Source organism: Danio rerio, chromosome 19, assembly GCF_052040795.2.
Source record: "Danio rerio strain M-AB ecotype USA chromosome 19, GRCz13ab, whole genome shotgun sequence".
Lineage (NCBI taxonomy): Eukaryota > Metazoa > Chordata > Actinopteri > Cypriniformes > Danionidae > Danio > Danio rerio.
In genome coordinates this window covers 7,720,512-7,732,910 of record NC_141039.2, presented here as the reverse complement: position 1 = coordinate 7,732,910, position 12,399 = coordinate 7,720,512, and the positions used below count along the sequence as shown (strand labels likewise).

Sequence of the window (12,399 nt, the reverse complement as noted above, 5' to 3'; positions counted from 1 at the left end):
CTAGAGTTTTTGAGGCCGATAACTAATATATTCACTGATAAATATATATATTTTTTCTGCATCATTCCAAAAAACAAAAGACAAATACTAAACAACTGTTCATTTTAAAACCTCATTTTAAAAGTAATTAATAATTAAATTAAAAAGTAATTAAAAAGAAGTAATTTCTGAACTTTATTGGTCAACTACTCGTTTAAAAATAAAATCAACTAAAAATCAAATACTCCCTGACCAAAAAAGTCACCGAACAAAATCGTAATAAAAATGAAATAAAACATCAATAAATAATAATAAAGTGTCAAGCAGCAGGTAAATGAAGCGATTACATCAGTGGTAAATTCATTGTTTATCGACTTAAAGATAATGACAACTTTAAAAATAACATTTATCTGCCAATATCGAAATGGCCACAATTATATTGTGCATTCATTGAACAACATTAGTTCATGTGACTCCTGATGATACGTTAAAGATCTAAAAAAAAGAGGAACAATCAGCCTGTACCAGAAACTGAATGCTATTTAGAAGTAATTTTGAATTTACTGTACATATCAAGTCCAAATTATGTGGGTGAGAAAGCACTGCATTTCATTTAGGTGCAATTAACATGCAATTAAGTGTATAAAAGGTTCAAAATATTCTTTTAAAAGTACATTATTTTCACGGTAAATACTTTTATTTTATTCCATGTTATTTCTAATTTCATAGAAATGCTGTCAGGATTGATTTGTGCTTACAACAGTAGCTAAAATACCAGCATCATACCTGGAATTCCCCATAAAACAGGTTTTCGCTTTAGGACCCACATTTTATATTGAGCCCTGAGGCCAAACCAGTTTTTTTAGGGTAATCCCACACCCGTGTTACCACCTGAGTTGTCTGTTCTCTTGTGATTTACTCTAAAGTAAACTATTATTTATCTTTTCATCATCTGTTAGCCTTCTGCATAATCACATGATCAGATTAAGATAGGTACATCCAGAAATGCCCGCTCATGAATATGCAGTTTCGCTTTCATAATCGCATTCCTTCTGAATGTCAACCACCCAACATCCGTGTCCTGTTGAATCCTGCTTTGAAGTCAACACACAAGTGTTAACCTGACTCTCATCAAATATGACTAAAGCTCATTATAACATAACATGGTGACCTGTCAGATGTTTCTTTTTGAAGTGACATTATTTGAGTGACGCCTTCAAAACTAGCATCTACACTGTTCTGTCTGAAGCAATCAGTCTTTCTGATGAACCACAGTGCCATGTATTAGGGCTCAAAACTAAATTTAAAGGTCTTGGTTATACCTTCTATTTTTCGTCCTAATAGAGCTCTTGTTTGTCACCTCTTATCAAACGTGTTTTTTTCCGACAGCTCTACTTGAGAAACGGATAATGAAGGGAAGTGTGGGATATTGTGCTTTGGTGTTCTTGATTAGTTGTTCAGCATAAGCGCTGCTGTAGGCCACGTCACACAGTCGCAGTGGCATATTTAGACCTGCTTTTGAAGTCATGATTATGGAGATGAAACGTGTCCTGATTATGTTGTGTATGTTGTATTATTTAAGGACCAGATGTTTTTTTAATCTTTAAATTCTTTGTACAGTAAGTAATTGGCAAGTCGTGTCAAGTAGCAAATTACAAATGCTCAAATTACTGTAACTTAGTAGGTTTTCTCAGATTTTTTTACTTGGTAATTTAAAAAATGTGTACTTTTGCTTATATTTGAATACATTTTTAGTGCTGGATCAGTACTTTTACTCCATTATTTTCCTTCAACCTGTTGTCACTACTTTATTTATCTTTTTCTTGTCTATGGTGCTTGGCTAAAGTAGAATGAAAGAGTTCACACTTAGCTGATTATTGATTATAAAGCTTGTTTGGCATGCTGTCCTGGGAGAGAGCCCTGCGCTCATAAGATCTTTGAGCCCGGGGCTCCCTCCCGTTTGCAAGGTGAGAGGGGAGTTTGAGCTCAGGTAGATCTCGAGAACTATCCTGCTGTAGTAGCTAATGAACATATAGTGATTGCTCTTAAGAGATAACTACTTTCTAGGAGCATATCTATGGTGCCAATTTGGATAAGTCAATTAACTTAAGTTGCATGTTTTTGGACGGTGGGAGGTAACCGGCTAACTTGGGGGAAGACACCCACGTGAGCGAGGAGAACGTGTAAACTCTGCATAGAAACACTGGCTGGCTTGGTAAGGACTAGAACCAGTGACTTTCTTGCTGTGAGGCAACTGTGCTACACACTGGGCCACCGTGCCACCCATCTAGGAAAGGAGGAGGAGGAGTAGGGGTGGAAAGGGTGATTCTTCAAACTTAAGACGGCTGTTATATGGAACTTAGGGTATTTATAGTATGATAGGAATTGTCTGATTGGTGAATTCAATAAGGAGGGGCCAAACAGAAAGTTTTTTTGGTTTTATAACCTTGACTTTTCCAAACCGCAGTAAACCTTGAAACCGTTTATTGTCCCATGCCTAAATTGGACGGCAGGAATGGACAAATCAGTGGACCAACCACATTGTACAACATCTGAAGTGTTGTCATTTAGAAATCCTTCAGTCAAAGTCTCTCATCAATGTGATGCAGTATTATTACCGCCCGAGACTGTTGCGCCCCAAGAGCCACCATTTCGTTATATTCTTCTAAAGTGCAATTCATATATTATAAAAGTAAAAAGGTCCACAGTGGCTTGTCCCAACACAGCAAACTCTATTTTGCTTTTTCATATTTGGCACCAGTTTATCAGGAAGTTTTTTTCTTGTGATATTCCGGTTTTGCACATAAATCTAAATCACTGCTTGAGATAGAAACATAATTATTGGTGAGCAAGGTTGTTTTTAAAGTTTTTTTTGGTGCACAAAATTGTTCTTGGAGCTTCGTATGATTATAGTTGAAGCACTGAAGTCACATGGAAAGTTTTGACATTGTGTTTCTTTTGTGAACTCAAAATGTCTCAGGCCTGTTCCTGTCTATGGAGGATGGAAAATCTCTTGAATTTAATTTGTGTTCTGAAGATGATCGAATGTCTTAATGGAATTGGTACAACATGAGTATTTAATAACAGACTTTTCATTTTTGGGTAAACTGATCCTTTAATTCCTTCTTATGATGTTTGCTGAGTTGGGTTCTCTTGGTTCATTTTGTTCCCAACCAAAAAAAAAGAAAACAATACATTTAGTTCTGGTTCTCTGAGCATTCAAGCTAATTAGTCAGCTATTATGGCCTGCATTTTACAGTGAGTGGAACTTACTGAACTTCCTGCTCAAACCTCCTCGTTCTTCTGAGGCTTTTTATTTTTATCCGCTGATATCTTGCAGAAAACTCTGAACATGTTTAAAAGGGGTCAGAACAGCTCTAGGAATTCCTCTGTTGCGCTTCGAAATGAAGATCTGCTGAAAGGAGACAGCGGTTCAGACGTCTGTATGACTAATGCACAACATAGCTTCTCTTTTGATGACAAGAACATGGTTTGCTTGAGCATTCAGTCCTTGGGAATCACAAAAAAAGAAGTACAGTCCTTCGCATCACATCCTGCGTATGTGGTCTGTACTGCATTTATATTTTGGTCGATCTGCACCAGAGATTGTTTGTTATCTTTTCAGCTGTGTGCTGCAAAATAGGGCTTGAATTGCAGTGTTCACACACATTCAGGCAGTGTGAGTTTCAATTAAACAAAAGAAGTGTGAAAACCTATTAAAGGGATAGTTTATCCAAAAATAAAAATCTTGCCATCGTTCACTTGTTCAAAATTTAGTTGATTTTAGTTTCATTTGTTAGTTGAACCAAAGACTATAGTCTTATAGTAATGTATAGTAACGGTCAATATGGTGAATGAAGTACAGGAGCCAGTCATTTATCGCTATAAACTCACATTTATCCAGGGGAGAAGCTCGGACCAGATGTGCTTTACCACAGTTGGGTGGCCAACAAACGTTCTAAAATCTCTGTTAATACTTGCTTCACAGACATAAGAAATATATGCAAATAAAGCTTAAAATCTGTACTTTTAAATGAACCAAGTACACTTGAAAACAAAAGGTTTTTGGTTTTGTAATGTGTATGAAACAAACGTGAGGTAGAGTCCATCCTGTCAAATGCACACCATAAGACAGAAGCAACTACTCAAACGCCCACAAACTTGTAAACAAAAGAGTCACTTTTATTTTTGGAGGAGATCTGCCATCAAGACCAAGTTGTGGATTACTTCAGAAGACCAGCATGATTGAATGATCATTATCCAGAGGATGATAATGTGTAACACCGCTATTAATGAGGTTGGTGTCGTGATCTCGTTCTTTGCGAGTGCACATGTGCATTAGCTTGTGCACCCTGCAAAAATGCCAATTTTGTTTGATTCAAACATTTAGACATGAAACTTATGAGATGGTTGTCATTTAATTTCATTGTCGATTCCAAATTTGTAATGTAATCGTAAGCTTTGCAAACAGTTTTGGAGAATTTGATGATCCCTCATTCGGACAGAATGCCAAACATACTGCCCGAGAGGCGTTTCAAAGGTGGCCGCTGAGTGAAATGACTTGCCTTAAAGTGACTTTGGTTGAACATAAAAGTTCATATTTTGAAAAGTGCCGGTAGCTGGCACCAATTAAAAACCATAGTATTTTTTTTCTTTTCCTATTGTGGAAGTTAATTAGTGCCAGCAATCTGCCAGCAATCTGCCTTTTCACAAGGCGCGTTTGTACTGATGCGTTTAATGGTCATCAGCACCTTAAATCCTTGAACGTTTTTTAATATTTCGATAATTATTTTTTTAATGTATAAACATTTATATGCATTATCGTTGCATTAAACTACAAAAACGAATTACCGCTTGAATGAGACATCGGAGTGTATGGCGGACGAGTAAATGTGAAGTTCTCTCTTTTGGCTGCCGTTATCAGTCTCACATTATTTTTTTCCTTTTTCTGAAAGTCTTGATAACACCATTGTGGAGTTTTTCTTTTATTATTTCAGTTATTTTCAGTAATTTCAATTTTATTATTTGTTATACTATTCCATTCACTGCACTCTTAAGTTTGCCCAACTACAACGACTTCCACTCCTGAGAAATTCAGAAATGTAAAAAGAGTCTAAAGAGGAAAGAAACTCATAAAGGTTTAAAACCACATGGTAGTTTTAATTTTTGGGAGAACTATCCTTAATATTTTTGGTCTTATTGTGATTGAATTGTCTATGTTATCTATATGAAATTTATAGTTTTGACCGTCGCCTGCCAGACATGTTTTGATCCATTCATTTTCTGATGTCTTTCAGCAGGCTCAGGATGTCAACATGACATCAGATTGAGTGGAAATGAAAAATCGGGTTGGTGTCAGAACCCAACGTCAGACCAACATCAATGTCTAACGTTGGACAGACATTGGATTTTGCTCATTTTTCCAACACAACCTAAAAACAACCAAATATCAACATCTAATGATGCTACAGCTTGATGTTGTGTGGACATTACCACAATGACGTCTATCAGATGTTGGATTTTGGTTGAATAAATGTCAGTATTAGACATCAATATGACATCGGTTTAAGATGTTGGCTCGAAGTTGGAGTTTGGTCACTTTCTAACATAACATTGAATTTTGGTCACCCAACATCACGACTTAAATCCAACTTAATATTAATGTTTTATGATGTTGTTGCGTGCCTGCTGGGTTGTTGAACATGCTGTTTTACTGTGACGCCAATAGCATAACATGAGTTCAGTGTGCTGCAAATGCAGTTTTATGTTGGCTGTGTGCCAGTTTTAATATTCTATCTGAAGAGAGGATTGCTTTAAATGTTGCATCTTTACATGTGCAAATTAAATTTGACGTCAGAGCTGGCATACACACTGATAAACATTGGTGTTATCGTGACCATTATCATTGGTCTGTTGTTGTTTTTTTTCCAGTGTGTGATAAAGATTTCTTCATTTCCTTTGTGTCTGGCTGCTCACAAAGTCTTAGTCAAGGTGAAAGAGCTTTTAGCAGCTTGTGTACATCTATAAATGGGATGATGTAGGGCAGGTAAATGCATTCCGTTGTGTGTATACTGTATAAAGTGCTCTCAAACGACAAGTATTTGTAGGCGAATGGGCTGAACTACTTAGCTGCTGAAGTTGTTTCAGTAGCAGAGGACGTTACTTGATGTTAATGAATGTTTACATAAACATTATTTAGAATAAGGGGCACTGATGAGTTTGTAATGCTTTACATTAATCTTGTGTTTGTTCAAATTTAAGGACACAACGTTTATCGAATGCCTTAAAGTTGCCATGTAACCAAGTTAAGATTGTCCTTTTTTCTGCTGCATGACATACATCCACATCCTGAAATGAGAATGAAATGTAGGGTGGGGTATGATTTAGTTCTTTGGGAACTAATTCGGTTGTTGGACGTTGCTTACAAAATGAAGGAAGATTGACGAATGGATGAATTCAGAGCTGATACGAGACACACCTTGATATGCCCCGCCCTAAAGGAATTCCATGTGATCAGGAAGTGAAGAAAGTGAGGAAAGGTTATTGAATTTGATTATTGTTTATGAGGGCAAATTAATTTTTACAAAACAACGAAATGCACAGATTCATCATTTATAACCAGAGCTACTGTATAAATACAAACATGAGAAAAATACGTTTTGATTTCATGTCAAGTTTAAATAGATTTGCATAGTTCTGGATCAATTTTGATTTTATTAACACAACAACAAAGTACTATAGACTTAAATGGTTTTAGTTTTTGGTTTTATATGCAGCGATAACTGTCAACTTGGATGGAAACGTAGCTTGTGTGGACGAAAGAATAAAACATGAAAACGTGTTAGTGTGGACATGACCTTAATAAACATTACATTATTAAATGAATTCAGTTGCAAACTAGGGCTGCAAAATGTATCGTTTCACCATTGTTAATGCAATGTGTAGATTCGCAATAGTCACATTGCAGGATATGCAATGTTGAAAGTCAGGATAATAGTTAATCAGCAATGACGACCGTACAGTGTAACCGAAAAATAACTATACCATGTATGCGGTTGGAAAACTGAAAGTTGTTTCGTATTTATACATGGAAACTGCCCTCTTTGATCAGCGATGGTGCAAGTTCATTCAATTTTTGGTAATTATTTTTAGCAAACATTTATTGTAATTTTTATATTAAACATTTTTAATAAACTATTTAAACTTTTTTTTAAGTATAGACAGTCAATTGTCGTTTAGGAATTGTCTTTTAGCAAAAATCTATCAAAATGAGACTATAAATGTGTTTTGAGTTAATTTTACAATAATTATTTGTAATTTTTTTTATATATACAGTCAAATCGTTATTTAGGAATGACAATTTAGCAAATATTTATCAAAATGAGACTATGAATGTGTTTTGAGTCGCTCAATGTGCATTTCCAATTGTATGTTGAATTCAATTCTAGAAAACTGTCTCACTAGCTATGTTTTCATCCAAAAATGCAAATTAACTTGAAACTGAATTTTCGCAAAATTTCGCAAACCTGAATTTTCGCGTAAAAGACGTGCAAATAAAGCATCGTTTCCATCCAACGAGTAAAAGAAATCAAAATCGTCACTTCCTGATTAACTGGCACCAAATATCAACAGTAAAAATGGAATTTGCTGCGGTAGGAAAAGCTGCGTAAATCTTTTCTTCATTTAATAAATGACTTGTACCTCAGAAGGCAATCCTGACTCGCAGTGAACGCACGGTGGCATTTGAAGGTGTGAGAAGCAGAGCACAGATGCTCTTGAAAATTCCTTCCGAGCTGTCTTTGCAGTTTATGTAGTTTGTGCAGTTCTTCGCTGAGTCTTTCACAGATGAGCCCTACAGAATCCTGTCAAAATCTTGCTGAGTCTATGCAGGGGTCCTGAGTTGGCACTCGAGAAGGCCCGGTCATGTGGGTGTCCTTGGCGTGCCAGGGAGCTGAGGTAGCCTGGTGCCCTTCCAGATGCCCAGCACTCGCAGGAGCCAAGGAGAAGGCCAAGACTCACCGCGCGGCATCCTCATCCTCATGCCTGACGGGATGAGTCACGCTCGTACTGCACACAGGGGCCGTAACGAGCTGTTTATGTGTTTGAGTGTTTGTGGGAGGCGGATGCATTACAATCTCAGCATCTGAAATACCTGCTGTAATGAGGACGCCTGCCTGCTTTTAGCCAACACAATGGATGTGCGTGTTTACACTGGTTGATTTTCAAGTCATGGGGTTTTCAGTGGTCAGTGATGTATTAAAAGCAGTGATTAATCTGTTGGACTATCACTAATTTAGGAGTGACGGCGCAAGCTTTAAGTGAGCATGCCATGAAATTGACCCAGTTGTATTTTCTAGTATGCACTTTTTAGATTTGTTATTTTTTTTATTTCTGGATTTTGACTGTCTCCTGAATTACACATTCAGCTTCTGTTGTCATGAAATTAATTGTTTACTCTACTAACTTATATAATCATGTGTATGAAACATCTATTTTCTGTATTATGTATAATTTCTGTAATATAAAAATGCATTGGCCCTACATTCTGGTCATCTGGCCTGGCGTGATAAAAGCATAGTAAAAGCAACTCGCTTCAAATGTTGTCACTTCCTCTGATGGGAAACAATGGAAAGCATTGACGCATACTATTTATTGTTCTCTCATTATTATGTTCAAAATGTTTAGGAAATGCCAATAGAAGATGAACTATTAGCTAACTCCGCTATTGTGATATTCAGTCAATTTCTCATTGACTTTTTAAAGACAATAATATGATGAAAATACATGATACTCTGTTTTTTAGACACGCCATGTGGTATCAGGTTTAAGGTTAGCATAATGAGCTAAAACTCAAAATAGTGGAAAACATCAACCCTGTTATTGAAAACTCTGTTGGTGTTTTAAAATGTTGAACAATAAGCAAATCAACAATTAGCAACCAAATCAAATCTTGCTTTATTTTGCATTCTTAATGGATTCAATTTAATGTAGATTATAGATTAGTTGTCTGTCATTTCAGTTTGTGGAAAACGAATGTGAAATGGTTGAAATATACCCTCAAATCTACAGTACAGTATATAGTGTATATGTCTGTGTGTGTGAGTTAAATGAAACTATACACCAAATATTATACTAAAATTGTCCGTAGGTGGCGGTAAATGTGTAATGAGTAATCCATTTTAGACTTTTTTTTTTTAAATGCACTTTGAAAAATGCTTCGTTCCACAAGCGATTTGTGTTGGGATCAAAGGATGGAATTAAGTTAGCTTATTATTTTTTACAAATTTAGGTTAATTAAACATAAAACAACCAAGTTGTCCCCAAAAATAATTTAGTTGTTTTAGCTCATTTAAAAAAATAAGTTTGAGTGTGATTCATTGAGGAATGACGTGAATAGCTCTTTATGAGTGATTCATTGAAATATTGGTTCACATGATTCGTACAGAATGCTGATTCCCTCAGAAATTGTATACCACTGTGTGGTGATTGAGCGTAAACGCACAACTTGTACTGTGACCTCATAATTTTTTCAGATTTTTTTATTAACTAGAGCAAAGTGACAGCAAAAACACAATCTTGACTAATTCTTTTCCATATTGAACAATAACGATATACATTTCAATATAATTTGTTAATGCTTCCAGATTTAAAAGAGTATCCCAACAATGACTGAAGCCACAAAAATTAGAGGGTCCATTAAATAGCAAAACCTATTTTTAGTGGGCAACAATTGGGTGCATCTCTAATATCAACATACTTTTAGATTCCCATTGTTGCACATTTCTGCTGTGTGATTGGCTCTTAGATTGTTATCGACATACATTTTATCGCGATTTGATATAATATCGTTTATCGGCCCAGCCCTAACTGTAACTGTTCTATAAAATTGTTTACATAAGATGTAGAGTTTACATAAGTGAGTGTTTTATAAATTGTTTATAAACCATAATATTTTTTTATTACATAAATATTTTTTCTAATGCAGAGTCTTTTAAAACTGAGTGAAAATGACTAATATGACTGACTATGGCTATGCAAATAAATTCCTAAATAAATTTTCTGTTTTTTCAGCTCAATCAATTAACCTAACTAAAACATGGGCTGACTCGCACTCATTTATCAGCTTGGCAGCTTTGTTACCTTTGTTTGTCGACACTGGTTATTTTTTGGACGAACCTTTACACAACAGCACTATTGTGTGTGAGAGTCGCTATTACACCTTTGTACGTGATAACTTGTATTTTTCTAAAACAGGGGCCACCAAAATTGTTCCTGGAGGGCCGGTGTCCTGCAGATTTTGACTCCAACCCTAATCAAACACACAGGAACAAGCTAATCAAGGTCTTCCTAGGTATACTTGAAACAACCAGGCAGGTGTGTTGAGGCAAGTTGGAGCTAAACCAAGATTGGTGACCCCTGTTCTAAAAGAAAACACATTGCTTGTCTTCACTATTACATCAAAATTGATTAGCCTCAAACTACTCCCATCCAACTGCCTGACTCGATTTTATTTAGGATCCGACACTTGTTGCTAACCACCGATTTCCCTATACGTTTCCTCTTATTGAATATCCCAGAGGTCATTTTGATGTCGACTATAATCATGCGATGATGGCGGTAATGTGCTGCTAGTGTCCCTTGTCTCTTCCTGTATGTGCTCTTTTTCCTGTAGAGTGTTTACTTCTGAGTGTCTGTTCTTCTCATTTCAGAGTGTTAATGCGTTTTGTAATCAGCATGTCTGATTGCTCTCTCTCTCTCTTTGTGTGTGTGTGTGTGTGTGTGGTGTGTGTGGTGATGCTCCGGGCTCAATACAGGTTACCCTCTCAGTCACGCATTCCATTACCATATATGGGCAGCAGAGCAAGACGAAGCAATTACTGTCGACCACAGTGTTCTCTCATCGGATCCTCCTCTTCTCGCTTTTATCTCTCGCTCTCGCTCTTTCCCTTTTTTTTCCATTGTTTCTCCTTTCTTCTTTTTGCTTGTTCTTCTGTTCTTTTGTCTTTCTCCTTTACCGTCTACACCCACGTCAACCTCTTCACTTTGTTCCTTCTTTCTTAATTTCCTCCTTCCAGACGTTTACCGCATTCCCATTTGCATACTTGCATTACACACTTAAAGGGATAGTTCACCCACAAATGCAAATCGTAAGCTGCCGAATAACCTGTGTTAAGCAAACTCTGGAGGAGACAGTTTGAGGAATGTTGTGCTGTTTGAATACTGTTTGAAAATAAGTTGTTTCCTGAGATGTTTGGTAGAACTTGGGAGGTGAATAATTGTGGATGGAACTTTGTGTTTTGGACCAACTATATTGCTTTATTCTTTGTACTGTTGATGGACATACATACACAGGTTAATAATTACATCATCATGGAAACCTTAAAGAAAAATACTAAACTACTTTATTTATCAGTAAGTTTTAAGAACTGATTCATAATTATGATTTAAAAAGTGGGGGTAAATTAAGCTATGATGTTACAAACTATTTTAGACAAATACTGTTGTTTTGAACAATCTGTTTAAAAATTCCTTTAATTAATTTCATATCAGGTGATTGGTTGGGCCATTCTTCAGTTTGATTTTTCTTTCTCTGAATGCATTTGAGAGTTTCCTTGGCTGTGTTTTGGATCATTGTCTTGCTAAAATGTCTTGCTAAAATTACTGAGAGATTTCAGCTGCTGTCTGAACTTTCACTGCCTTTCTACACCTCCCTTTCTTCATGTGTTCAATACCTTTTTTCTGTGTTATTTCATTTTATTTCTCAACTTAATTTGTAAAGAATTTACTATTGTTTTCTTTGCAAATATGTCGATTTCTTTTGTTGTTATCAACATTTGGTGAAAATTTCAAGTCGACAGCATCTTTAGAATATGCTTTCTGAGAAAAATGCTGACTTGCTCAATGCCAATTTCCCGCACTGTATTAGAATTTTCAATATTACTGTATAAAATACTTTACTTTCTCTCTCTCTCTCTCTCTCTCTCTCTCTCTCTCCCTCTCTCTCTCTCTCTAAATATATTACTATATCTTTTCCAGGCAAATACAGCCTAAAGAGATTTCTTTCTAGATAAACCAGTAAATCAATATAAAAATTGCAATAAATAACTGAAGATTTAACTAAAGAAAGTCATACAGACTTCAGACGTTGAAAAGGCTGTGTAGCTAAAGTCATTTCTTTAAATGTAGCGTGTAACTTGTGGTTTTATGCTTGAAAAGCCATCTGTCCTGGCATTTTCTGCGTTTTTTCACAAGTTCAAGACCTCTCACCTACTCTTCATACCATGTGACCAGAAAATGTGGGGAATACCAGCCATAAAGTCACACACACATCTGTACATAAGAATAACTCTGCTTTAAATAACATGGTTTTGTTTTGTAATGCCCACTAGAACTGAAATGAATGAACATTATGAACGTTGA

At 36.0% G+C, this 12,399-nt stretch overlaps 1 protein-coding gene across 5 annotated transcripts in view; it reads left to right on the top strand.

Annotated features, from left to right (window-relative positions):
- Positions 1-12,399, top strand: part of pvrl2l (PVR cell adhesion molecule related 2 like) — a 334,672-nt gene that overhangs the window by 21,915 nt on the left and 300,358 nt on the right. The window lies entirely within an intron of this gene.